Source organism: Hyla sarda, chromosome 12, assembly GCF_029499605.1.
Source record: "Hyla sarda isolate aHylSar1 chromosome 12, aHylSar1.hap1, whole genome shotgun sequence".
NCBI classification, from domain to species: domain Eukaryota; kingdom Metazoa; phylum Chordata; class Amphibia; order Anura; family Hylidae; genus Hyla; species Hyla sarda.
Genome location: NC_079200.1, coordinates 33,783,194 through 33,810,565, shown reverse-complemented (window position 1 = coordinate 33,810,565; position 27,372 = coordinate 33,783,194). Strand labels below are relative to the sequence as shown.

At 46.7% G+C, this 27,372-nt stretch overlaps 1 protein-coding gene and 1 long non-coding RNA gene across 3 annotated transcripts in view; one reads left to right on the top strand and one right to left on the bottom strand.

The window, feature by feature from the left end:
* The window catches only part of SRCIN1 (SRC kinase signaling inhibitor 1), a 489,213-nt gene that overhangs the window by 24,531 nt on the left and 437,310 nt on the right, over nt 1–27,372 (top strand). The gene's annotated exons all lie outside the window — the stretch shown is intronic.
* Nucleotides 1,527–9,095, bottom strand: LOC130296723 (uncharacterized). The gene is made up of 3 exons (XR_008849266.1): nt 9,046–9,095; nt 4,331–4,471; nt 1,527–1,777 (listed from the first exon to the last, which is right to left on the bottom strand). It is a non-coding gene; the product is annotated as an uncharacterized LOC130296723 (long non-coding RNA).

Below are 27,372 nucleotides of genomic sequence, written 5' to 3'. Positions count from 1 at the left end.
CTGATCCCATGGAGAAAGCAGATGGAGCTCGAGAGATCTGGTAGGTGATGGCGTCATCATGTAGTTCACAGGAATCAGTCTGACCTCCTTCTGGAACCAATAGGTACTGAAAGATTTGGAGAGTCAGACTATGTTCACACGTCCAGAATGTCCGCACGGAAAATCTCTATGCGGACATTCTGGAAACTGCAGGCGCCGACATAAAATGACGGCCCAAAGACCGCATAGGAATGCGCCGTCTCATTGACGGCTATGAATTCCGTGCAGAGTCCATGGACATGTTCATTCTATCTGTGGATCCGAAAAACTGAATTTATGTGCCCGAAACATCTGGCGCAGAAATTCTTCCGTATTCACAGCGCAGCAGAATCCTGTTGGATACAATGGGAATCTGCTGCTCCAGAATCTCCAGTGGAATTCCGCACAGAAATTCCGGACGTATGAACATGGCCTCAGATTGGTGATCACATGACCAAATTAGAGTAATAAAACACACATATACAGCTGTGCTGCAATACAACAAATGGTGCTGTAGGACAAGTGGTGACGAGTGTGCACGATATATAGGCAAAATAAAACAAACAAATAAAAACAGTGCTTCTTTATAAGGGGTACTCCGCTGCTAGACATCTTATCCCCTATCCAAAGGATAGGGGATAAGATGTCTGATCGCTGGGTTCCGGTGCTGGGGCCCCCTGCGATCTCCCGCAGCACCCGGAAGTGGTTGTGATATCATGGCCACTCCCCTCGTGACTTTATATCAAGCCCCCTCCAATCATGTCTATGGGGAGGGGCGGCCGACTTGAGGATTAAAAAATAATAAGTAGATTAATATAGATAAAGCAAGATCGTACATATAAAAGTAAGAAAGAGCTGCTGGGAGCTGTAAATAACTATGTCAGTGTTTCCCAACCAGGGTGCCTCCAGCTGTTGAAAAACTACAACTCCCTTCGGCTGTCCGGGCATGCTGGGAGTTTTAGTTTTGCAACAGCTGGAGGCACCATGGTTGGGAAACGCTGGTCTATGTAGAGGACAGAAGCTTCTTCAGGGTCCTGTACAGTACACAATGTCCTAAAAATGTAAAATGGAGCCGTCCTAACCTGGTGTCCAAAGAAGCAGCTAACCCTGGTACAGGTAAAGAGTACAGAACATGTAATACCTCCCTGTACTGTAGGGGGCGCTACCAGACATCAGTCAGTGCATACACTTCAGTAATACAGATGTTTTACCAGTAAGATGCCTATTCTGATTGGTCAGTTCTTCCGGCCATTGACACGTTTCACAGATCTGGACTGTCCGTACATTGTATGTTGAGACTGGTTTCAAGTTACAATGGTCCAGAAAAGGCCATTGTATGGTGAAACTATTGTATGTTGAGGCCATTGTAGGTTGAGGGATCACTGTATTTAGATGTATGACTTTTCGGGAAATCAACTGATACCCCAATGTTATTGCATTTCTGCTCTCTGCGAGGGTTTATTTGCTAGCAGAGAACGGAGATTCCTCCACATTATGCATATTGGGAGTTGAAGCGAACAGTATATGCTGATCAGAGTATTAGATCTAGATTATGTCGACACACAATGGTACATCGTGTCCCCAGACAGATTTCTATGTTCAGGAAGAAATTGCAGCAGTAATATCCTACTGCTGGGAGCCTTTTGCTGACGGTATTGTCCAGATATTTTATTGCGTGCTGAGACAACACCCCCAGGGCCTGTTATTGAGAAGAATTAAATACTAATCCTCGCTTGTGTTTTTGCTTCTTGAATAGTTTCTGGAATAAAAAAAAACGAACTGGTTAAATTAGAAAATAGAAACATTAGAGGTAAAATTAGGATGTAAACCTATGGAAACCTTTAGCGTCAGCATGTGGGCGAAGCTTCCCGTACACTTTACTTGTGAAATATGTCGAAAATAAACCAAAGTATTGGTGCTCTAAGGTCAATTAGAATCCAAACAAATTAAATTGTATACAATAGTAAACATATTTGAAATGTTTATTTGTTTGGATTCCAAGTCCAATTGACTTTAGAGCGCCAATGGTTTATCCCGTTCTACTTAACATTTTACATTCCTTCTCAGGATCTGTCTAGGAAACTCTTTTAAAGGGAACCTCTCATCAAATAAACTTTTGATATATTTTAGATTAATGAATGTTGAATAACTTTCCAATAGCATGTTAATGAAAAATAGGCTTCTTTCTATTGTATTTTTCCCGATCAGTCCTGTCAGCAAGCATTTCTGACTCATGCTGGAGTCCTAAACACTCAGAGCTGCCAGCCTGCTTTGTTCACAGCCAAACAGGCTGGGAACAACACAGGCTGGCAGCTCTGAGTGTTCTCCTTTGTGAACAAAGCAGACTGGCAGCTCGTAGTGTTTAGGACTCCAGCATGAGTCTGAAATGCTTGCTGCCAGGACTGGTAGGGAGACCCCTAGTGGTCATTTCTTCAAAGTGGAACATTAAATAGAAAGAAGCATGTTTTTTAATAACATGCAATTGTAAAGTTATTCTGCATACATTAATCTATAATATATTAAAAGTTTTTTTGATGAGAGGTACCCTTTAAGCTGAACCCTTAGGCTAGGTTCAGACTACGGAATTTCCGCCTGCAATTCCGCTTTGAAATTGCAGGCAGAAATTCCACTTGCTAAAATGTATCGTGTAGTGAATGGGTTTCCGTTCACAAATTCACACTTCGGAATTTGTGAAGCGAAATTTGTGAACGGAAAATCCGCTTGGAAATTTCCGCCTGAAGAATGGTGTTGCTCTTTCTTCAGGCGGAAATCCATGCGGAACACATTGCAGTCTATTGGAGACTGCAGTGTCCGCGCGGTCCTAGCGCCGACTGATTCAGTCAGCGCTGGCAGCACTCGGAATTTCTGGGCGGAAATTTTCTGCCCCCCGAGATTCCGTAGTCTGAACCTAGCCTTAGTCCTGGTGTCATACGATTTCTATGAGTTCAATTGAAACCTTATTCTATGATCTTTTTATTTTATTTGTTTATTCTATTCCTAATGTTTTGGGATTTATGTCTGCTTGTCATGATTTATAATTCATTTATAAAACAAAACAAAAAAACTTTCAACAGAGGTAGAACAGGTGAGTGCCAGTAACATCACCGGGCTATAGCCAAAAGCAGCAGTGCAGTGGGTGAGGGCCACTAGGGGTCCCCATACCAGAGCATAATTCTGTCTGACTGCAACATCATCTTTGTCCCACATAAAGCACAGGCTGGGACAAAGTCCAGGAAGTGAGGGTGGGACTAGCACTCCTCTGTGCTCACTCCTGTCCTATCAGACTGCAGCAGGAAAACAGAGAGGAGGAAGTTACAGAGCAGCCTGTAGTGATTGGACCCAGCACAGCAGACTCAATGGGAAGTGAATGATTGGTGAGTGAGGGCGGGCTCAGGGCTTGCCTCGGACACGCCCCTTCCTGAGCAGTGGATGTCAGAATGAGTGAGCAGCAGAAAAGAGGGATTTGTGAGCCTAATACAGAAGTTAGACACATAAAATAAACATGAAATGCATCTGCATGACCAAGTGAGTAACAAAGAGAAACCTTATTTTTTCAGTGATAAGCGCTTAAAGGAGAACTCCGGAATATAAAAATTGTAGCCCATACTGCCGGCAGTAAAAAAATAAAGATGTACATACCTTCCACTGCTCCCCCGGGCCTCCGGTAACCGGCTCCGGTCTCCGCCGCGATCCATTTCCTGGTTGCCGGTGGTCGGATGAATCATACTGCGCTCAGCGAATCACCAACCGCAGTGAAGTCCCAGCTCGGCCGGCGATAGCCTGAGCGGCAGTGTGAGAACGCTTCAGGACACAAAATTCTTCACTACACGGCACCTGCGACCGAGGCCGAAAACGTCACACTGCCGAGTCGGGACTTCACTGCGGCCGGTGATTGGCTGAGCGTAGTATGATTCTCCGACCACCGGCAACCAGGAAGTGGATTGCGGCGGAGGCCGGAGCCGGTAACCGGAGGCCCCGGGGGAGCGGAGGAAGGTTTGTACATCTTTATTTTTTTACTGCCGGCAATATGGGGGACAATTTTTATATTCCGGAGTTCTCCTTTAAAGGAGGGCTGGGTACATGGAGTAGCTTATGTGGATCCATTTTTATAAAAGATAGAATATAGCGCAGAGTATCACAGAGGAAGCACAGATCTGTGCTGGCAGATTAAATATTTGGAAAGCCCCGGGCCCAGACAGAATTCCTTCACATATATTTTAAAGGAATTGAATTTGATCATTTACAGAGTTCTCCATTTAAGTTTCTTAGATTCATTCTTCATAGGGTCAGTTCTACAGAAGTGTCACAGTACCTGACTTTACCATTAGGCAGAGGAGAGCGTGGATTTCCTTCAGGTGATTGCGGATCATAGGTAGGTAGACCCCAACCCGCCAGTACACCATTATTTCAATGGGGAAGTTCCCAGTGAGTCTTCATTTCCACTGTAACAAAGCTGTAGGATAAATATAACATTACACAGTGTTCCCTGAAATCCTAGGGGTGTCCGTTTAATGCATGGACGGGCGGAGTCCCTCCAGAGAGAGAATTACTCTTTGCAGCATCTTTCTACTGTGGCTGATAATGATAAGGTCTTGAGAAGGGGAATCTCTTCTATTATGTTACTATTTCTTTCTCTTTTATATCTATATCTCCGTTATAGTTCTGTTTTATATTTTTGTATTTGTCTCAAATGGGATGTTGAAGAGGAGCATAAATGGAACATGCCAACCAGGGCTATTTAGAAGTGTACTTCCGCAAGGATCTGTATTGGACCATGTTTATTTTGCACCATATATTTAACCCTTAGGATAGGTTCACACATAACTTATCTGCCACTATTGCTGATTTTTCAGCTGGCCCATTAAAGTCAGTGGTATTAAAATCTGCGGCTGATTAGTTAAGTGTGAATGCACCCTAAGACGACACAGGGCGTACATGTACACACGGGTTGCAGTCGGGGTGTATGAAGCACGATCACAAGCTAAGAATGCATCATACCTGGTAAGATATAGCGCTAATGACTGGCATCGGTGAACTCACTGACATCCGGCATGAACACTTTAGATCCTGTAATCAAAGTAGATTGCGGCAACTAAAGTTGTTAAAGGAGAAGTCTCGTCGAAAAAAACGTCTCTCCTCCACAGCGGTGCGTCATGACATCGGGAACCGCCACGCCCCCCTCCATATACAGTCATGGCCATAAATGTTGGCATCCCTGAAACATGAAGTATTTCTCACAGAAAAGGATTGCAGTAACACATGTTTTGCTATACACATGTTTATGGAACTAAACCAAAATAGGGAGGAAAAAACAAATTGGACATAATGTCACCAAACTCCAAAAACGGGCTGGACAAAATTATTGGCACCCTTAACTTAATATTTGGTTGAACACCCTTTGGAAAAAATTACTGAAATCAGTGGCTTCCTATAACCATCAATAAGCTTCTTACACCTCTCAGCCGGAATGTTGGACCACTCTTCCTTTACAAACTGCTCCAGGTCTCTCTTATTGGAAGGCGCCTTTTCCCAACAGCAATTTTAAGATCTCTCCACAGGTGATCAATGGGATTTAGATCTGGACTCATTGCTGTCACTTCAGAACTCTCCAGCACTTTGTTGCCATCCATTTCTGGGGGCTTTATGACGTATGTTTGGGGTCATTGTCCTGCTGGAAGACCCAAGATCTCAGATGCAAACCCAGCTTTCTGACACTGGGCTGTATAGTGTGACCCAAAATCCATTGGTAATCCTCAGATTTCATGCTGCCTTACACACATTCAAGGCACCCAGTGCCAGAGGCAACAAACCAACCCCAAAATATCATTGAACCTCCACCATATTTCACTGTAGATACTGTGTTCTTTTCTTTGTAGGCCTTATTCCGTTTTTGGTAAACAGTAGAATAATGGGCTTTACCAAAAAGCTCTATCTTGGTCTCCTCTGTCCACAAGACGTTTTCCCAGAAGGAATTTGGCTTATTCAAGTTCATTTTGGCAAAATGTAGTCTTGTAATTTTATGTCTCTGTATCAGCAGTCAGGTCCTCCTGGGTCTCCTGCCATAGCGTTTCATTTAATTTAAATGTCGAGGGATAGTTTGCGCTGACACTGATGCTCTTTGAGCCTGCAGGACAGCTTGAATATCTTTGGAACTTGTTTGGGGCTGCTTATCCACCATCTGGACTATCCTGTTTTGACGCCTTACATAAATTTTTCTCTTCCGTCCACGCCCAGGGAGATTATCTACAGTGCCATGGGTTGCAAACTTCTTGATAATGTTGTGCACTGTGGACAAAGGCAAATCTAGATCTCTGGAGATGGACTTGTAACCTTGAGAATGTTGATATTTTTCCACAACTTTGGTTCTCCAGTCCTCAGACAGTTCTCTTCTCTTTCTGTTGTCCATGCTTAGTGTGGCACACACACACAATGCAAAATCTAAGTGAACTTCTCTCCTTTTTTATCTGCTTTCAGGTGTGATTTTTATATTGCCCACACCTGTAACTTGCCCCAGGTGAGTTTAAAGGAGCATCACATGCTTGAAACAATCTTATTTTTCCACAATATTGCTCATTTGTGGAGTTTGTTGTGTTATTATGTCCAATTTGCCGTTCGGCTATCTAAGGCTCTCCCATAGAGGGGGGTCCCAGTGCTCAACCCCCCCTGCGATCTAAAACTTATCCCTTATCCTGTGGATAGGGGATATGTTTTTTTTTTCACAAGACTTCTTCTTTTTTGGCAGCTGATTGAGACCCTGGCAGAGTGTTTATGGTTGTCCCAGTCAGCCTGCATGATGGTCTGAGGGTCCCTACCTGCCTCTGTGCCGTCCATTCTGGTCTCTGCCTCTCTAGTCTGCTTATGCTATAGCACAGCATTGTTCAGTGTTTGCAACAGAACGATTGCAGGTAATAGTCAATTATGGGGACTAAAAAAATAGTGGTAAAAAAAATTAAAGTGGTATTCCAGGCAAAACCCTTTTTTATATATATCAACTGGCTCCGGAAAGTTAAACAGATTTGTAAATTACTTCTATTAAAAAATCTTAATCCTTCCAATAGTTATTAGCTTCTGAAGTTTTCTGTCTAACTGCTCAATGATTATGTCATGTCCCAGGAGCTGTGCATGATGGGAGAATATCCCCATAGGAACTGCAAAGCTCCCGGGACGTGAGTCATCAGAGAGCACTTAGACAGAAAACAACAACTCAACTTCAGAAGCTAATAACTATTGGAAGGATTAAGATTTTTTAATAGAAGTAATTTACAAATCTGTTTAACTTTCCGGAGCCAGTTGATATATAGAAAAAGTTTTGGCCTGGAATACCCCTTTAAGAAATGTGAATAAGCCCCTCCAGTAATAAGTCTTTAAATTGCATACCAGAAAAAAAAAGTAAAATCTAAAGTCCCGTAAAACAATAATGGTAATAAAAACTTCAGAAATTACCCTCATACAGCCCTGTACATATATGGAAAAATACAGGGGTCAGAAGAAAACAATTCTTAGCAATACTCCTGTACTCACAAGGTTTTTTTTTGTAGTAAAATAAAACAAAACCTATATACATTGGGTATCTTTGTAATTGAATGGACGTACAGAATAAAGATATTGGGCCTCATTTACTAAGAGTTTTGGGTTTTTACTAGTGGGAAATGTAGTTTCAGACTTGTAGGATTCCTCTCTATTTACTATTGGGAAAAGTCAGGAAAATTTTCTGACCAGCTTTTTCTAGGTGGAAATTTCCAGCCATTTATCCACAGGATTTTCTATAAATTCAATAGTAAATCGGTTGGGTTGTGAAACCATGGCCCTTTTTGGGTCTGCCACACCCCCCTCTGTGACCGACCACACCCCTTTTTAGGCTTTTCACAGTGCAATGTTGGGTTTGGCAGATTTTTCTGGCGCAGTCTGATGCAGACATGTCTCAGACACTCTGCGCCAAAAAAAAACGGACAAAAACTGGTCGGTTTCAGCTTAGTAAATGAGGCCGGAATGTGTTCTTTTACCATAAACTTCTAAAATTTAAGAAATTGCCCTACAAATGAGTTTTTGGGGGCTTCACTGTCTATTTTGTGGTAAAATAAGTGATGTAATGACGAAGTACAATCAGTCACACATAAAAGAAGCCCTGATATGGGTCTGTAGGTGGAAAATTAAAAATACTTAAATCTGAAAAAATCCGCTCAAATAAAGTCAAGTCAAATAAATCAAATTGAATTTCATTACGTCTATTTCAAAATCTTAATCTTTCCAGTACTACTTAGCTGCTGTATACTACAGAGGAAGTTCTTTTCTTTTTTTGATTTTTCTCTCAGTCTGACCACAGTGCTCTCTGCTGACACCTCTTTCCATGTCAGGAACTGTCCAGAGCAGGACAGGTTTGCTATGGGGATTTGCTCCTACACTGGACAGTTCCAGACATGGACAGAGGTGTCAGCAGAGAGCATTGTGGTCAGACAGAGAGGAAATTCAAAAAGAAAAGAACTTCCTGTGGAGCATACAGCAGCTGATAAGTATTGGAAGGATTAAGATTTTTGTATTGAAGTAATTTACAAAAGTGTTTAACTTTCTGGCACCAGTTGATAAAAATAAATAAATAAATAGTTTTCCACAGGAGCACCCCTTTAACCACTTCAGGACATAGGGCTTACCTGTACGCCCGTGGGAATTCCGGTCCCCACCGCTCACCAGGGACCGGACGGGGATGCCTGCTGAAATCATTCAGCAGGCACCCTGTGCAAACCCCCCCATGTCAGCGATCGCCGCAAATAGTCTGAATTGACCGGCAACGATTCCGGGTCATACCAGGTAACCAGAGACCCGGAAAATAAGGGGGATCGGGGCTGTCCAAGACACCCACAATACCCCTGAAGGGGGTGCCACCCCTCCTATCCCTGCTATTGGTCAGTCAGAAGCGACTGACCAATAGCAGATTGGGGCGGGGGGGTTAAAGTTCGGTTCCCCCGCTCTGCCCACTCACGGTAGTCCGGACAGAACGGGGGAACTTTGCTGTGACCGGCAGTCACTTACTGGCAGCGGGTGGTGATGAGGTGCGGCTCCCTGGTGCAGACTACAGAAACCGGTGAGTTGTTGCCTAGCAACATCTGGAGGGCTACAGTTTGGAGACCGCTATACAGTGGTCTCTAAACTGTAGCCCTCCAGATGTTGCAAAATTACAACTCCCAGCATGCCCAGACAGCTGGGAGTTGGAAACTACACCCTTCACAGAACGTAACAAAGGGTATAGTGAGCCTTAACAACCCACAGGTGTTTGACGATTTTTCATTAAAGTTGGATGGGAAAATGAAAAAAAAAAATGTTTTAACTAAAATGCTGGTGTTACCATAAAAAAAAAATTTTCACAAGGGAAAATAGGAAAAAAAAAACGCTAACTAACTACATTTCTAACCCCACTTCTTCTGAGTAAGAACATACCCCCTATGTGGATGTAAAGTGCTCTGTGGGCGAACTACAATGCTCAGAAGTGAGGGAGCGCCATTGGGCTTTTGGAGAGAAAATTTGTCCATAAAATTGAAGGCCATGTGTGTTTACAAAGCCCCCATAGTGCCAGAACAATGGACCCCCAACATGTGACCCCATTTTGGAAGCTACACACCTCACGCAATGTAATAAGGGGTACAGTGAGCATTTGCACCCCACAGGTGTCTGAAAGATTTTCGGAACAGTGGTCCGTGAAAATGAAAAATGTGGGGTGTAAATGTTCACTGCACCCCTTATTAAATTCTGTGAGGGGTATAGTTTCCAAAATGGAGGCACTTGTGGGGGGGTCCACTGTTTTGGCACCATGGGGGGGCTTTGTAAACGCACAAACTTTAACGAAAAGTCGTCAAACACTTGTGGGGTGTAAAGGCTCACTGTGCCCCTTGTTACGTTCCTTGAGGGGTGTAGTTTCCAAAATAGTATGCCATGTGGTTTTTCTTTGTTTGCTGTCCTGGCACCATAGGGGCTTCCTAAATGCGACATTCCCCCCCAAAAACCATTTCAGCAAAATTCACTCTCCAAAATCCCATTGTCGCTCCTTCCCTTCTGAGCCCTCTAGTGCACCCATGGAGCACTTTACATCCACATTTCAAATTGGGTTACAAATTTGGGGGGGCTTTTTCTCCTATTACCCTTTGTAAAAATTCAAAAACTGGGTCTACAAGAACATGCGAGTGTAAAAAATGAAGATTTTGAATTTTCTCCTTCACTTTGCTGCTATTCCTGTGAAACACCTAAAGGGTTAACAAACTTTCTGAATGTCATTTTGAATACTTTGAGGGGTGCAGTTTCTATAATGGGGTAATTTATGGGGTATTTCTAATATGAAGGCCCTTCAAATCCACTTCAAAATTGAACTGGTCCCTGAAAAATAATCTATAATTATCCACTACAGTACTCCTTTAAAGGGGTATTCCGCCCCTAGACATCTTATCCCATATCCAATGGATAGGGGATGAGATGTCAGATCGCCGCGGTGCCGCTGCTGGGGAGCCCCGGGATCCCCGCTGCGGCACCGCGCTATCATTACAGCACAGAGCGAGTTCGCTCTGCACGTAATGATGGGCGGTACAGGGGCCGGAGCATCGTTACGTCATGGCTCCGCCCCCTCGTGATGTCACGGCCCTCCCCTTTCAATACAAGTCTATGGGAGGGGGAGTGGCGGTCATCACGCCCCCTCCCATAGACTTGCATTAAGGGGACGGGTCGTGATGTCACGAGGGGCGGCGCCATGACGTCACGCTGCTCCGTCCCCCTTTATCGCCCGTCATTACGCACAGAGCGAACGGGACCGCAGCGATCTGACAACTTATCCCCTATCCTTTGGATAGGGGATAAGATGTCTAGGGGCGGAATACCTCTTTAAATATTAAGCTCCACTCTCTGCAGTTTAACCCTAAATGCTGTGGTTAGTACTAGGGATCGACCGATATCGTTTTTTTATGGCCGATACCGATAATCGGTGGAGGTTAGGGCCGATAGCCGATAACTTATACCGATATTCCAGTATAAGTTATCGGCTATTTATCCCCCCGCGACACCGCTGCAGATCATTGATTTAAAGCGGGCGCTTTAAATCAATGCACTGCAGTGGCTTTTGCGGTGCCATAGGCCGCTGCCGCCACTCGCTTCTCTCCCCCTACCTGTCAGGGTGGTCCGGGCCATCCATCCTTCCTGTAGTGTCCTGCGGCATTCCGGGTGGAGGGTGAACCGGTCCGGGCTGTCCTTCTCCGGGGGTCATCTTCTCCACTCCGGGCAGGCTCCGGCCTAGTACGCTGCATAGACGCCGCTACGCCGTGACGTCAGGTGCGTCGTTGCGCACAGGCGTCACTGCGCAGCGGTGTCTCTGCAGCGTACTAGGCCGGAGGCTGCCCGGAGTGGAGAAGATGACCCACGGAGAAGAAGGACAGCCCGGACCGGTTCACCCTTCACCCAGAATGCTGCCGGACACTACAGGAAGGATGGATGGCCCGGACCACTCCCATTACAGGTAAGTTTAATTTTTTTTATTGAATCGGAGGGTGGGGGAGGGGCCCGACCGGTATAGCGGTATGGGCAAAAATCCATACCGTGGGAGAAAAAAAAAAACGGTATCCGGTTCATACCGGTATACCGCCCAGCACTACGGAGGGGGGTGCGACGCGGTGCGGTGGATCGGGGGGGGCGGTCGCGGTGCGGCGGGTTGGGGGGGGGGCGGTTGCGGTGCGGTGGGGGCGGTGCGGGGGGCGGGGCATTATCGGCTTATCGGCAAGGTAATTGCCGATACCGATAATGCCCAAAATCGTGATTAGTACTATCTGCTACATCTATGGGATTGGCAGGGGCCAATCAACAACCCTGTATAGTGATGGTTTTCCAGGACGCACAATCAAGGCCTTAGAAGTCTGCAAGCTACAGAAGCCTATGAGGCCCAACTACAGGCTGGGCTTCACATGCGGTCTGCCAGTTTAATGCTATCTTCATATGGGGGAATTCTGCCGGAATATTCAGCATGGACATTTAGCTGCAGCAGAGTCCCATTGATTTCAATAGGAATCTGCTGCACTTTGCACACGGCGGAATTTCAATTTCAAGTCCCTTAAGAAAAAAAATTAAGTGGAAAAAAAACTCTTTTCTTTAATTGCCCTTTATCCAATAAAGCCATTATTATTATTATTATTATTATTATTATTAATAAGACAAAAAACAAACAAATAGGTATTACTGCTTCCGTAATGACTTGTATTATAAACTGTATAGTTATTTATCCCACATGTTGATCGCTGTGAAAAAAAAAACAAGCAAACTGCACACCAGAGTTTTGCTTACCTTACCTCAAACAAAAGGCAAAAGAAAAATGATCAAAAGATAACATGTATTGCAAAAAATGGTACCAATAAAAGTACAGCTTGTCCTACAAAAAAAGGCCATCTAACAGCTCCGTCAAACAAAAAATAATAAAAAGGTACAAATTATGCCCAAACCAGTTCAAGCTAAATCTGTGCTAAATATGCAAAATGGTGCTCTTTGTATGCCCAAACAGCAGCTTTTATCCATGTATGGGGTACTGTTATAACAAATTTTGGGGCTTTTACTTCTGTGTTCTTGGTAAAAATGCGACATGTAGTATCATAGGGCTGCACATGAAGTATTTCTAAAAACTGCAGATTTGGGTAATATTCAGTAGAATTTTTCTGTTAATAACTGCTGTTACTGAAAAAAATTGATAAAAGTTGAAATTTGATTAAAAAAAAAAAAATTTAAATTCTGTAAACCACCTTAAAAATGTACTCCATTTGAAAACAATTATTTATTTTTTAAATCAACTGGTGCCAGAAAATCAAACAGATTTTTTAATTCTATTTAAAAATGTTAATCCTTTCAGTACTTATCAGCTGCTGTATGCTCCACAGGAAGTTGTATGTCTTTCTGGAGTTCTTTTCTGTCTGAACACAGTGCTCCTGACACCTCTGTCCATATTAGGAACTGTCCAGAGCAGGAGAGGTTTGCTATGGGGATTTGCTTGTACTCTGGACAGTTCCTGACATGGACAGAGGTGTCAGCAGAGAGCACATCCTGTAGTCCAGAGGAGTTCTGTGTGAGAAGCTGTCGGGTGTGTCTCTTTTGAGCTCCAGACATCCAGAGAAGCAGCATTTTACATCAAGGCTTTCCCAGGGGTGTGGCAGGCTCCCTGGGAGAACTTTCCTGCATGGAGCCTCAGGCCTCCATTCCCCGTTCTTCAAGGCTGGCGGGGGGTGGAGAGAAAACTGCTACAGCCATTGTTCCAGCCGGAGGCAGAAGATCCAGCAGAGTCTGCAGCAATGCAAGCTCTGCTCATCAGGCAACAGGTGCCAGCCAGAGATCTGGTGGTGGAAGGAAAACAAGGAGGAAGAGTTTGGAGATGTGGGCTGAAAGAGGCCCCAAAGAATCAAGTGAGACCTACTGCTCCCGCATGGCCGCACGCTTTGCGGAATACGACCGCTGCAGTAAAGAGCTCAGGCTTGCAAGAGAAGATCTGCGTGGGACTCAGAGTCTGGCAAACTCTGGGTCCAGGAGAAGCAAGCCTGAGCTGAAGAAAAGGATCACAGCCCTGAAAGCCCAGATTACCAAGCTGGAGGAGAGGAAGGCAGAGATCCTGGAGGGCAGCGGTCTCCTAAGAGAGAAGCTGGCAAATGATGAAAGGTTTGCCGCCATGAAATCCCCAGGTAAGGTGGAGGTTGAGGTGGATGATGGGGAGAGTAGTGGCGGTGAAGATAGTGAGGATGGCAGTGAAGGAGTTAAGGAGAAGGTAGAGGAAGGAGCGCATGTGGTGGAGGATGCTGTGTCTGTTCCTATGCCCTGTGACACCCAGGACAGCTACATAGAGCCTGCCCAAGTGGCGCTCCCTGTGACTGACAGTGAGGAGGACGATGTGGAGAGTGAGGCTGGGGGTTTATTGAGGGCAATTGTCATGCAGGAATCCCCAGTCCACCTCCAGAATTTCACCTTCGGTGAAGATCAGTGCGAGGATGGAAAAGTCAGGCGTAAAGCAAAGAAGCAGAAGACCCAACAATCTGTGCAGTACATGTTCGTACCTTTCCAGCAGTCTGGGTCAGCTGCAAAGCTGGTTCAGGCTGCTGAGCCCCCCAAACTGCAAGACGCCGTTCCTGTGGTGGAGCGGGGCCAGCAAGGGGGGTATAGAATGGCGTCTGAAATGGCTATGGACGCAATAGATGTGAAGCCCACCCGTCCTGCCGGTAGGGAAGGGCAGGATGGGCTCATGTTGGGCAACTCTGGCGCTGCTGGGACGCCCCAGGGTGGCGGGGGGCATGTCCAAATGCCAGAGAAGAGCTATGCTGCCGTGTGCTTGGGGGGCGGTTCCCCGAGTGCTGTGGGCACTACCGACGCTGCTGGGTACTCTCCTGTGAGGGGGGGAGTGTCCGGGTGTCGGAAGCAGAGAAAGGTCGGTCGGTGTGCTCGGGGGGCGGTCCCCCGAGTACTGTGGTTTCTGCGGGCGCTGCGGGGCACTCCTCTGTAAGGGGGGAGAGTGTCCGGGCGTCAGTGTCATCAGCAGAGCCTGAACGGTCGGGCAAGCCTAGTGGTGGCATTGTGGGAGGAGCTGGGGTGCGCCCGGTGGGGCAGCCCCAGACTCAGGTGGTAACATCGCCTATGAAGGAGGAGCCATCAGCGTTGACCCCAGCGGCAGCTAAGCCAGCAAGAAAACCTGTATTAAAACCGGCGGTACTACAGGTCCCAGCCAGCCCAGGATATGTTAGGCAGGAAGTGAGTGCAGGTTGTGAGAATGATGGGGGTGGTAGTGTTGTGATTGGGAGGAGTGCCAGTGGAGTGAATGATGGTGGGAGTAGTGGTGGTGTGAATGCAACATCTGGTATGGATGATGGGAGTTGTGGTGTGAATGGTGCTCCTGGGTCTGGGTCTGGTCCGGCTGCCCCCCCGGCAGTGACTGCTCCTAGGAGCTATGCCAGTGTTGCTGCCGGGGATTCGGTGGGGTCCCCATCTCCGTCCGGCCCCGGGGGTTACTTGCAACAGCGCCTCCTGGAGGCTCTGCGTAGGGGCGACAGGTCGATCCAGGTAGAGGGAAGGGGTGAGGTCGACCTGTCTTTCTGGATAGAGAGGCACGGTTTGGGGGCTTTCCGAGAGCAGAATGGGGAGGTGGTCTGGTCCCTCCCGACACCCGGGCAGGACAATAACCGTAGGAATGTGGTCCGTCTGATTTGGAGGGGCGAGGATGCGTGCCCGCCTCGCGCTAAAGTGGTTGAGCTCCTCCTCCAGATGGAATTCAGGGCGAGTGACATCTTTGCCCTGATCCACCCCTACGGTTCGTCTGAGTTTGACGTCAGTTTCGTTCGGCCGGAGGGTCTCGAACTCTTCTGGTCAAACTACGAAGTGGCGAAGAACGAGCCCGGCTGGCGGGATTTTGCTGTAAAGGCGATTTCCCGTCAGAACTCAGTCAAGAAAGTGACAGTTTTGACCCGTAATGAGTCACTTTCTTGTTATGACATCATGACCTGGCTCGGTCGATATGGGGATGTGACGGACATGCCCAAGAAAAATTTGGATGAGCACGGGATCTGGTCCGGGGCCTGGACGTTTTCCGTCAAACTCAAACGTTCAGGTAGTACAGTTGCCCACATTCCGTCAGCCGCCTTCCTTGGACGTGACAGGATCCAGGTCTTCTACCAGGGGCAGCCTAAGGTCTGTCACAGGTGCGGCAGCCCCACCCATTTTAGCGCAGCCTGTACTGTACAGGTCTGTGCTTTGTGTGGTGGGGTGGGTCATCTGGCCGCATCCTGTAGGCAGATTCGGTGCCACCTGTGTGGTGTCCTCGGGCACCCTTTCAGCCGTTGTCCGAGTGCTTTCGCCCGTGCTGCGACTGCTCCGGCCGGGGAGAGCTGTGAAGTTGCCTCGGCTGGGGAGGGTACGAGCAGGGATGGGGGCACAACAGGGCTAGTGACGAGGATAAAGGGCCCCGCCAAACTAAGGCGGGAGGAAACTCGTAGGAGGAATAGGGAGCTGGAGAGTGCCCAGGTGACTGGGGTAGCTCCGGCCCCTGGTCCTGAAGCTGGCCCTGTAACCACTGAAGCTCTGGGGGAGAATGTGCTGAATGAGGAGATCAGGAGGCTGCGCAGAGAGGAAGGCAATATGGCCGACCCTTCCGATTCCTCCCACTATGAAAGTGTGGATGAGGAGAGTGGGGAGAGGCCAAAAAAGAAAGACAAGGGCAAAAGAAAAGGGAGAAAGAAGAGGTCGGAGCCCTCTGTTAAGCCTTGTACTACGGGCCAGGTCCAAAACGGAAGCCTGACTGCCCCCCCTCTGATTGACCTGTCAAACCGGTACCTCGTCCTCGATACCATCTCCTCCCCCTCCTTGGAGGGGGAAGGTGAGGGCGGGGTGCCTAGGGTGAGAGAGCCTCTGGGGGGAACTGGGCCCTGCCCTGCGGAGGCACCTTCCTCGGAAGGCAGGGCTAGACTGGGGCCGGACGGAGACGGGGACCCCATGGACCAATCAGAGTCTAAGAAAAGGTTGAAAAGTGGTCCTGCCCTTTCCTCTTCTTCAGGGGATGAGGGGGCAAAAAAGAAGGGGAAACAGAAGTAAAGGTGTGGCCGTCTAACTCAATCACCAATGATGGCGGCACTCACCCCATTGACGCTGGCATCTATTAACTGTGCCAGTATAAAGTCGGATACGGCTAGATTCGCAGCCTTCGATTTTCTCGGCCGTGTTGAAGCCGACATTTTCCTTTTACAGGAGACCAGGTTGTCAGATCTAGCCTCTCTGGTGAAAGCCAGAAGAGAGTGGAGGCGCGGGCCCTCCCACTGGTCTCTTGCGGCTGAGCCGTATAGTGGGGTGGCGGTCCTTTTTACCGCTCCGGTTGAATGCAGACGGGTTATTGAGTTAGAAATGGGGAGGTGCCTGATCTTAGATGTCCTCATGAAGGGACAAGAGCTCCGGCTCATAAACATCTATGCCCCACAAACAAAGCTGGGCCGTAAAAATCTCTTTATGAGGATTAAGCCCTTCCTTTTTACTAGCCGGCTGGTGATCTTTGGAGGGGACTTCAATAATGTCACAAGGTCCCAAGATAGGAGAGGCTCCAACGGTCCGCTGGATTGCGATAGTGTGGCCCTTAATAATATAGTTAGGGAAGCTCGCCTAGAGGATGCCCACATCCGGAGCCCCTCAGGCCACGCGGGTTTCACCTATCATCAAGGTAGTCGCAGGTCTAGGATAGACAGGTTTTATTTAAAGGAGGAAGCCGTCTCTTCCGCAGTGTCCGTGGTTGAGGTGGAGTTCTCTGATCACTGTATGATTTTGTTTTCCCTGAATGTTTCAGAGACCCCCCGGATGGGTAAAGGTTATTGGAAGCTGAATTCGTCCCTCCTGGAGGAAGCGGAGATAAGACAGTCCTTTGAGGATTTTCTTCAGAGTCAGGTACCTTTACTGGGCCTTTGTAGTAGTAAGTCAGAGTGGTGGGAGATATTCAAGAAGCGGGTTGTGGGGTTCTTCCGCCAGCTCTCGAGCCTCAGGTCCCTGAATAGGTATCGCCTGTATCAGGGTCTGAGGAGGAAACTCGAGTTTCTTGTCTCGACTGGAGGTAGTCGTGATGATATCTCCAGAGTGAAGTCCTTGCTGATGAGGTGTCAGTACGATAGGCACGCATCTTTGGTTTTTGAGAGGGATTACGGGAAGTACCGCTCTCCCGACCCTTACAAGAACTGCAAGATGTCAGTGAGTAGTAAAGTAGTCTCAGGACTGGTTGATAGTACAGGATCTCTGAATCGGTCCAGATCAGGGATCCTGGAGGTCGTCAGATCCTTCTACTCACACCTCTTGGGGAGGAAGGATCTAGATCGAGACAGGATGTCGGTTTTCCTGGCTGAAGCCATTCCTGAGCCAGGGGTAGACCCCTCTCTTGATGTTTTGGCAGAAGATATCAGGGAAGAGGAAGTGAGACTGGCGATCGAGGGGCTCGCCCCCAAGAAGTCGCCAGGTCCAGATGGCTTAACATCCGAGTGGTATAAGACCTTTAAGGAGTCTTTAGCTCCCCTCTTGACCAAGGTGTTCAATGAGTGTCTCTCCTCGGACACTCTGCCAAAGTCAATGAGGAGGTCAGCCCTGATTCTTCTCTCAAAAGGTAAAGATCCTAGCCGTGTTGAGAATTGGAGGCCCATAGCTCTTCTCAATACGGACAGGAAGCTTCTGGCCAAGATACTGTTTAATCGGCTGGTGAAGTTTGCACCCCGGCTCCTTTCGGGGGCTCAGAACTGCTCTGTTCCAGGCCGAAGCACCTTAAGTGCTGTCCTCAGTGTCAGGGAGGCAGTGGAGCGGAGTAGTGCGGGTCTCTGGAAGGGGTACTTGCTGTCCTTGGATCAGGCCAAAGCATTTGATCGGGTGAACCACGAGTACCTCTGGTCCGTCCTCCTGAGATATGGCTTACCGAGTACTTTTGTGAATTGGCTTAAGATCTTGTATGCCGGGGCAGAGAGTTTCCCACTGGTGAACGGGTGGTCTGGCCGCTCTTTTGAGGTGGGGTCCGGAGTCCGTCAGGGTTGTCCTTTGAGCCCGCTTTTATACGTGTTCTCGATTGATCCCTTCGTCCGGAGAGTAGATCGTGGGCCGTTGGCGGGAGTCGGGATGAGTCTGGTGGAGCTGGATGTCACCCAGAGAGTGGTGGCGTACGCTGATGATGTCACTATTTTCGTCTCCTCGAGGGAGGAGGTCGATGTGGTGATGTCAGAGGTGGAGCGCTACTCGGAGGCATCCGGGTCCAAGATCAACCGGGAAAAGTGTGAAAGTCTCTGGCTGGGAGAGGGGGATCCCACATTTGATCTCCCGGACACCCTCCCAGGGCCCCAAGACTCAGCAAAAATTCTGGGCATCACATTCGGCCAGGATGATTATCCCACCAAAAACTGGGACGGTAAGCTCCATGATGCCACTCAGAGGGTGAATCAGTGGAAGGGTTGGTCTATGACTCTCAGAGAAAGGGTACACCTGATCAAATCATACCTGCTCCCCTTGTTTATCTATCTGGGCAGTGTATGTATCTTGCCAGAGGCTTACTACACTAGGGTCTACAGCCTGTTTTTCCAACTGTTATGGGGGAACAGGTTGAACCTAGTCAAGAGGGAGGTTACGTACCGTACGAGGAGACTAGGGGGTTTATCTATGGTAAACCCTGTGGTGTTCTTAACAAACACCTTCTTGAAAGCTAACATCTCGAACCTCTGGAAAGAGAGGGCTTCTCCGTGGGTACTCTCCTGCAGGGAATGGTTTCGGCCTTTCTTCCAGGAATGGGAGAGAGGAGGGCAAGTGAAGGACCTCCGTACACCCCATGGATATCTTCCGGCTTACGCTACCCCGACTCTGAAGGCGTTACGTCGGTGGGGTCTGGGAGTGTGGGAGATCAGGACCCAGTCAAGGCAGTTCCTTGACAAACGGGTTCTGTTGACCCACTTCCAGAAGCCTCTGGCGCTCAGGGACTGCCCAGGTCGGGATCTGAGGGTGGGGTTGTATCTTTTAAACTTGAAAAGGATCCCCCAGAAGTTTTGGGACTTGGCCTGGCGCTGCTTTCAGGGGAAGCTAGGTGTAAGGGACAACCTGAAGTACAGGAACTCTGATGACCGGGGGTGTCCCCGAGAAGAGTGTGTGGACACGCTGGAAAGCATGGACCACTTCCTGCTTCATTGTCCCTTTAACGTAGGGGTCTACAACCGGGTGGGCGCTTCCATTGGCTGGAGTCAGCTTGCCGGCCTTACCTATCCGGAGTGGGCTTATGGGGCATTCAGGACCCTCGGTGGCCGAGATCGGGGCACTTTATTTTTAGTTAGCTTAGTGGTTAAGTATCACACGTGGAATGCACGGTGTTTAGTGTCAACCCAGCAGAAAGTCCTCTCCGAGGTGGAGGTCTGTAGGAATATCACTGGTGACCTCGGGAAGATCAGGTCTTTGGAGTATGGCAGTCTTGACACCAGTAGGGCTTCTCTCCTATGGAGAGGGTTTTCTTTTGATGTGCCCTAGGTACTAGACCTTTTTGGTAGAGTACCTTTATTTTGGTTAAGGAAAGGCATACAGGGATAGAGATAGGGTGATAGTAGGGTCAGTTTGATAAAGGGATAGAATTAGGGAGAATAGTAGGGGGAGTTAGGGAAAGAGTTTAAATTTCTTCAGTGTATCAGATCTGCCATCCTTCTCCCTGGTGGTGGGTTGTTGCATGTGCACCATAGCTTTTTGTTTTGTTTTCAGCTGATATGGTATGAAGGGCTTACAGGCACTGAACTTGGACCTAAATTGGGTTATGGTCTTGTATGTAAGGTTGTATTTAGTTGGTAGGTTGGAGTGCTAGGTGGGGAGGGGGCATTTGTGGGTGTTGTTTATTTATTTTTTTTTTTTTCTCTTTCTTCCTTAAGGGATCTGACATGGGTCAGTTAAGGACTGGACTTAAGAACTGTACGAACGGTTATGGACTGGCCCATGTACAGGAGGGGTGGTGTGGGAGAGGGCACAGTTTTAGTGTAGGATTTATTTTTGGGTTTTTGTAGGTATTTTTGTGAGGCACATTTATTATATTTGTATGTATACTGTGCTATGTATATTGTTTTATATTATTGTTTTATTTTATTTATTTGTTGGTATATTGTGTCATGTATTTCGTTTTATATTGTTGCATTAGCCATAAGAAAAGGGCAGTCGGACCAGTTGTAGTTATGTAGTATTATTATTGTATATAGGTGTTTTTTGTCTGTGTGTATATATAACTTTTATTTAAAAAGCAGAGGTGTCCTCTTTTTTTTTTTTTTTATTTGTAATTTTTTTTTTTTTTTTTTTTTTTTAATAAGCCAAGTTGTGCTGTTGTTATTTTCATTCTCAATATATGTGTGTGTGTGTGTGTGTCTTTCTTAGTTTTGGAGATTATGCGTGTGTTATGTTTTCTGTTGCTTTATTTATTTATTTATTTATTTTCCCAAGTATGGATGATTTTGAGTTATAGCCAGGTGGTGCTGAATTTTATGTTGGTTTATTTATTTCATTTAATTAGCCAAGTTGAGCAAATAATATTTATTTATTTATTTATTTATTTTTGTTATGTGTGTGAGTGAGTGTGAATTTCATAGTTTGCTTAGGTGTATAATAGTTGTAGTTTGGTATATTTTGGAATTTATTAAAGCTGGGCTGGCCGGTTAGGCAGGGTTTTATTTTATTTTACATTTCTGTTGTAGCTAGTTAAGCTTGTTTTGTGTTCTTGTTTTTTGGAATTGTTTTGTATTTTTATAATAAAAAAAGAGTGTCAGCAGAGAGCACTGTGGTCAGACTGAAAAGAACTTCAGAAAGAAATACAACTGTATTTCTGTAGCATACAGCAGTTGAGTGAGTACTGGAAGGATTAATATTTTTAAATAGAAGTAATTTACAAATCTGTATAACTTTCTGGCACCAGTTAATTAAAAAAAAAAAAAATTCCCCCAGTGTACCCTTTAAAGAGGTACTCCGGTGGAAAAAATGTTTTAATCAACTGGTGCTAGAAAGTTATACAGATTTGTAAATGACTTCTATTTAAAAATCTTAATCCTTCCAGTACTCACTCAACTGCTGTATGCTACACAGGAAGTTGAGTAGTTCTTTTCTGTCTGATCACAGAGCTCTATGTGGACACCTCTGTTCATGTCAGGAACTGTCCAGAGTTCAAGCAAATCCCCATAGCAAACCTCTCCTGCTCTGGACAGTTCCTGACATGGACAGAAGTGTCAGCAGAGAGCACTGTGGTCAGACAGAAAAGAAATTAAAAAATAAAATAACTTCCTGTGGAGCATACAGCAGCTAAGTACTGGAAGGATTAAGATTTTTTAGTGGAAGTAATTTACAAATCTGTTTAACTTTCTGGCACCAGTTGATTTAAAAAAAAAAAGTTTCCCACTGGAGTACCCCTTTAAGATTCTTTAAATAGAAGTAATTTACAAATCTGTTTAACTTTCTGAAAGCAGTTGATTTAAAAAAAAATAATTTCTCCACTGGAGTACCCCTTTTAAGGGGTGCAGTTTTTAAAGGGGTACTCCGGCGCTTAGACATCTTATCCCCTATCCAAAGCTGTCGCGCCCCCTCCCATAGGCTTGCATTGAGGGGCGGAGTGTGACGTCACACGGGGGCGGAGGCGTGACGTCACACGCCGCAGGCCCTGTGGTCGCCGGTAATCAGACCCGGAGCGAAAATGCTCCTGGGAATGATTTTAACTGGGGTGCTGCCTGCATGATCACGGGCGTCCCCAGCGGCGGGACCCCCGCGATCAGGCATCTTATCCCCTGTCCTTTGGATAGGGGATAGGATGTATAAGCACCGGAGAACCCCTTTAAATAACAGGCCAGACTGACCTATAGCGAGGTCTGGCAGGTTTTGTCCTGGTGTCTATCGCCCCAGGTTAGCGTTCATAGTGATACAAGGCACCAGCACCATCATCAATAGATAAAAGGGTTCTTTACAGTTAAAGGACTGGTACTAAGAAAACAATTGTTTGAGTGTTAGATTATAAATGAGGGAGTATATAAATGGCTACTGTAACCTGTAACCCGAGGGGGTTTGCCCCTGATCAAACTGCAAGATCTGGAAATGTTTTGTTTTTCACTCTATGTAAGAATAGATTTGCAGACGGCTGACAAGGAGCTGAAACTTCCCAACCAAGCTAGGGGTGCGTTGACAAGGTCATATTTTTGGTCCGTGTTCCATTATTTCTTGTCAGGAACAGATCTCTGCAGAGAAAAGTAGGATAATGTGGTCTAAAAATATGGCCGTGTGACTGCGCCCTAAGGTATTTAATGACCAAATCTCATCCAGCCCATCACTGGAATTTATGACAAGTCATTACCTACCACTTTATACAGCCGCTTCATTATTTATTATAACAGGACAGGCGGGAATGGCTTCCAGGACTATAAAGTAGAACAATGCATTTAGAGATGACAAGAAGTTGCTTTTGTAACTATCAAAATAGGTGGGAATTATTGGTTATGTGTAGTGCCGTGTGGTGTTTCTGTGCACCGCGGCTTTATCTCTTGGGCATTCCATCATTATAGAGGACGCAAGGGCTGAGAACAGGGCTGGATAGATGACAGGTGACGGGATGCACTGCAGTATGGGTAACCCCGGACTATGGAAGATTGTCTTATTGCAGTAAGATTGACGTATTGCACCTAAAGTAATGGCCTCCTAGGAGGGAAGAGCTTTAAGCTGCCTCCAAAATAAGGAACATCTTGCCGTTAGCTTGATTCATGCTCCGTACAGGTGTATGAGAAGTAGCATGTGTTCGTATTCAACTGAGACTGAAAAGTAAAGTGAACTTAAAGGGGAAAACTATTTATTTAAATCAACTGGTGCCAGAAAGTCAAACAGAATTGTAAATTACTTCTATTTAAAACTCTTAATCCTTCCAGTACTTATCAGCTGCTGTATGCTCCAGAGGAAGTTGTGAATTTATGTTCTGTCTGCCCACAGTGCTCTCTGCTGACACCTCTGTCCATCTCAGGAACTGTCCAGAGCAGGAGCAAATCCCCAGAGAAAACCTCTCCTGCTCTGGACAGTACCTGACATGGACAGAGGTGTCAGCAGTGAGCACTGTGGTCACACCAAAAACATTCACAAAGAAAAGAACTTCCTCTGTAGTACACAGCAGCTGATAAGTACTGGAAGGATTAAGATTTTTAAATAGAAGTAATTTACAAAGCTGTTTTAACTTTCTGGGACCAGTTGATTTAACCACTTAACGACCAAGGACGTATATTTACGTCCTTGGCTGGCTCCCGCGATATAACGCGGGGTCACGCGGTGACCCCGCGTCATATCGGGTCGGTACTGGCATGTAACTGATGCCGGGACTCGGGGCTAATAGCGCGCGGCAGCGATCGCGATGCCGCATGCTATTAACCCTTTAGACGCGGCGTTCAAAGTTGAACGCTGCGTCTAAAATGAAAGTGAAAGCTGCCCGGCTGCTCAGCAGGGCTGATCGGGACTACCGAAGTGAAAATGCGGTGTCCCGATCAGCTGGGACACGAGCGGAGGTCCTCTTACCTGCTTCCGGCGTGTCCCCTCGGCGATTGATTGCTCCAAGCCTGAGATGCAGGCTTGAGCAATCGACCGCCGATAACGCTGATCATTGCAAAGCTATGGCTTTGCAATGAACAGTGCTGGCAATCAGTGTGTGCAGTGTTATAGGTCCCTATGGGAGCAATAACACTGCAAAAAAAAGTGAAAAAAAAAAGTTAATAAATGTGATTTAACCCTTTCCTTAATAAAAGTTCAAATCACCCCCCTTTTCCCATAAAAAAAAAACATTATGTAAACAAAAATAAAAATAAACATATATGGCATCGCCGCATGCGGAAATGTCCGAACTATAAAAATATATCATTAATTAAACCGCACGGTCAATGGTCAAAAAATTCCAAAGTCCAAAATAACGTATTTTTGGTCGCTTTTTAGATCATGAAAAAATGAATAAAAAGCGATCAAAAAGTCCGATCAATACAAAAATGGTACCGTTCACGGTGCAAAAAATGAGTCCTCATACCGCCCCGTATGCGGAAAAATAAAAAGTTATAGGGGTCAGAAGATGACAATTTTAAACGTATACATTTTTTTGCATGTAGTTATGATTTTTTACAGAAGTACGACAATATCCAACCTATATAAGTAGGGTATCATTTTAATCGTATGGACCTACAGAATAAAGATAAGGTGTCATTTTTACCAAAAAATGTACTGCGCTAGAAACGGAAGCCCCCAAAAGTTACAAAATGGCGTTTTTTCTTCAATTTTTTTTTCCTTTTCGCCATAGATTTTTGGGTAAAATGACTGACGTCATTACAAAGTATAATTGGTGGTGCAAAAAATAAGCCATCATAGGGATTTTTAGGTGCAAAATTGAAAGGGTTATGATTTTTAAAAGGTGAGGAGGAAAAAACGAAAGTGCAAAAACGGAAAAACCCTGAGTCCTTAAGGGGTTAAAAAAAAATTTTTTTTTAAGTTTTCCACTGAAGTCTCCAATTAAACTGTTCCTGAAGCATTGTGTGGGGCACGAAGGGTCTTACTTAGATGGTGCCTGGTCCCCACCAAAGTGGCAAGGATGTTTCCCTCAACCTCTCCTCAGGGATGCCAACATACGGGAACCACAATTCACATGGTGGGACTGTCCCCGTGTGCGAAGCTTTTGGATTCACATTTATCAACTCATCTACTCGGGGTTAATCTGAAGCTGACCGCCGCGTCTGAAGCGAAAGTGACACTAACCCGGCTGCTCAGTCAGGCTGTTCAAGACCGCTGCGGTGAAATCGCGGCGTCCCGAACAGCTTCCAGGACCTTACCTGCCTCCTCGGTGTCTGCTCCGTGACGGGATCCCCTACATGGCCGGCGCTCTCCTTCGTCGTCATCACGTTGTTGCGCATGCCGTCCCGTCATCCAATAGGAGCGGCGTGCTTAGCGGCGTGATGGCGGCGACGGAGAACGAGGATACCGGGCAGCAGTGACGTTCCGGAGCGACGGGGACACCCCAGGGACACGGCGACAGCGATGGAGGGCGACATCCAGGGCAGCGGTGACGAGCAGTGACGGGTCCGGAGCGGCGCGGACAGGTGAGTATTATCTCCAATACCAGTGGTCTTCAACCTGCAGACCTCCAGATGTTGCAAAACTACAACTCCCAGCATGCCCGGACAGCCAACGGCTGTCCGGGCATGCTGGGAGTTGTAGTTTTGCAACATCTGGAGGTCCGCAGGTTGAAGATCACTGTCCTATACTTTACATTGTATTTGGTTCAGAATATTTTTTTTTCTAGATTTTCATCCTTTAAAATTGGGTGCGTCTTATATGCCGGAGCATCTTATATGGCGAAAAATACGGTAGGTAGGGAACTGACACGTCTTAGCATATCCGCCCGCACCTCTTTAGTCTTGGCCAGTTTACAAGTATAACATTCAGAAATCTAGAGATCTCTGAACAAGGGGGAATGGCCCTGGTATGTGTGTGTTTGTGTAGTTTTTATAGTTTTACATTACATTCTAGTCATTCCATGCAGTTTCTAATAAATGGGTGTTGAATGTACTTACCTAGATGTCTGGGTTTCCAAGAACTATACTTGACTGGGATATGCTCCCCTCTGAGGTGTAAGTTCATTTCATATACTTCTTCGCAATTTTTATTAACCTTTTCTTATGATTTAGGCACGTTCCTTTGTATGGTTGTTTGGGAGTCCATTGTGTTATCACCTGCAGCACATCATTTGGAGGAGGAACAGAGTTGTTTATATTAGACGCAAATGTTTCCACAGTGGCTATTTTGTGCAAAAATGTTGCACTTTTTCACATAGTGTAGCTGGGAGTTCTTTTGTCGTGTTGTAGAATGTTTCTTCTGTTTGACATTGTAGTGCTCATTTATTTATGAAATGTGCCTTTTTACATTTTTGCTTGACCCTACACCATCATTCTTTCAACAACTTTTTTGCACAAGTAAAGTAAGTTGTGTGGACACTAGGGATCGACCGATATCGTTTTTTTTTAGGGCCGATACCGATAATCTGTGGCCTTTCAGGCTGATAGCTTATACCGTTATTCCGGTCTAAGTTATCGGCTATTTCACCACCAGCGGGCGCTTTAAATCAATGAACTGCAGCGGTTTTGACTGAATCAGAGACCACCGCCGCCACCCGCTTCTCTCCCCCTGCCTGTCCAGGGGTCCTCCCAACCACTGCCGCTGCCCCCCAGCCATCCCCCCCTACCCCCGCACCGCACACCGCCCCCCCACCGCCGCTGCCCCCCAGCCATTCCCCCCCTACTCCAACTGCTGCTGCCCCCAGCCATCCCCCCTACCCCCGCACCGCCCCCACCGTCGCTGCCCCCTCCAGCCATCCTACCCCTGCACTGCACACCGCCCCCACCGCCGCTGCCCCATTGCCTCCCCTATCCCCGGTTTTATAATTACCTGTTCCTGGGGTCCGGGTTCCGCGTTACTTCTGGCTCCCGTCCTGAGCTGTCACTGTGTGCACTGACGGTGACGTCACGTTGAGGACGCACAGCGTAACGCAGGACGCAGCAGGAGCCAGAAGTAGCGCGGGCCCCAGACCCCGGGAACAGGTAATTAGGGGAGGCAATGGGGGCGGCGTGCGGTGGGGGGGGGGGGGGGCGGCGGCAGCATGCAGTGTGGTGTGTGGTGGGGGCTGGGCGGGGGGCGGGACATTATCGGATTATCGGCAACGTAATCGCCGATACCGGTAACGTCAAAAATTGTGAATATCAGCCGATAATATCGGCCAAACCGATAATCGGTCGATCCCTAGTGGACACTTTATTTATTATTTCTTCTTATCCTTTCTTTCATGTAGCTTATGTTATCTTAGCT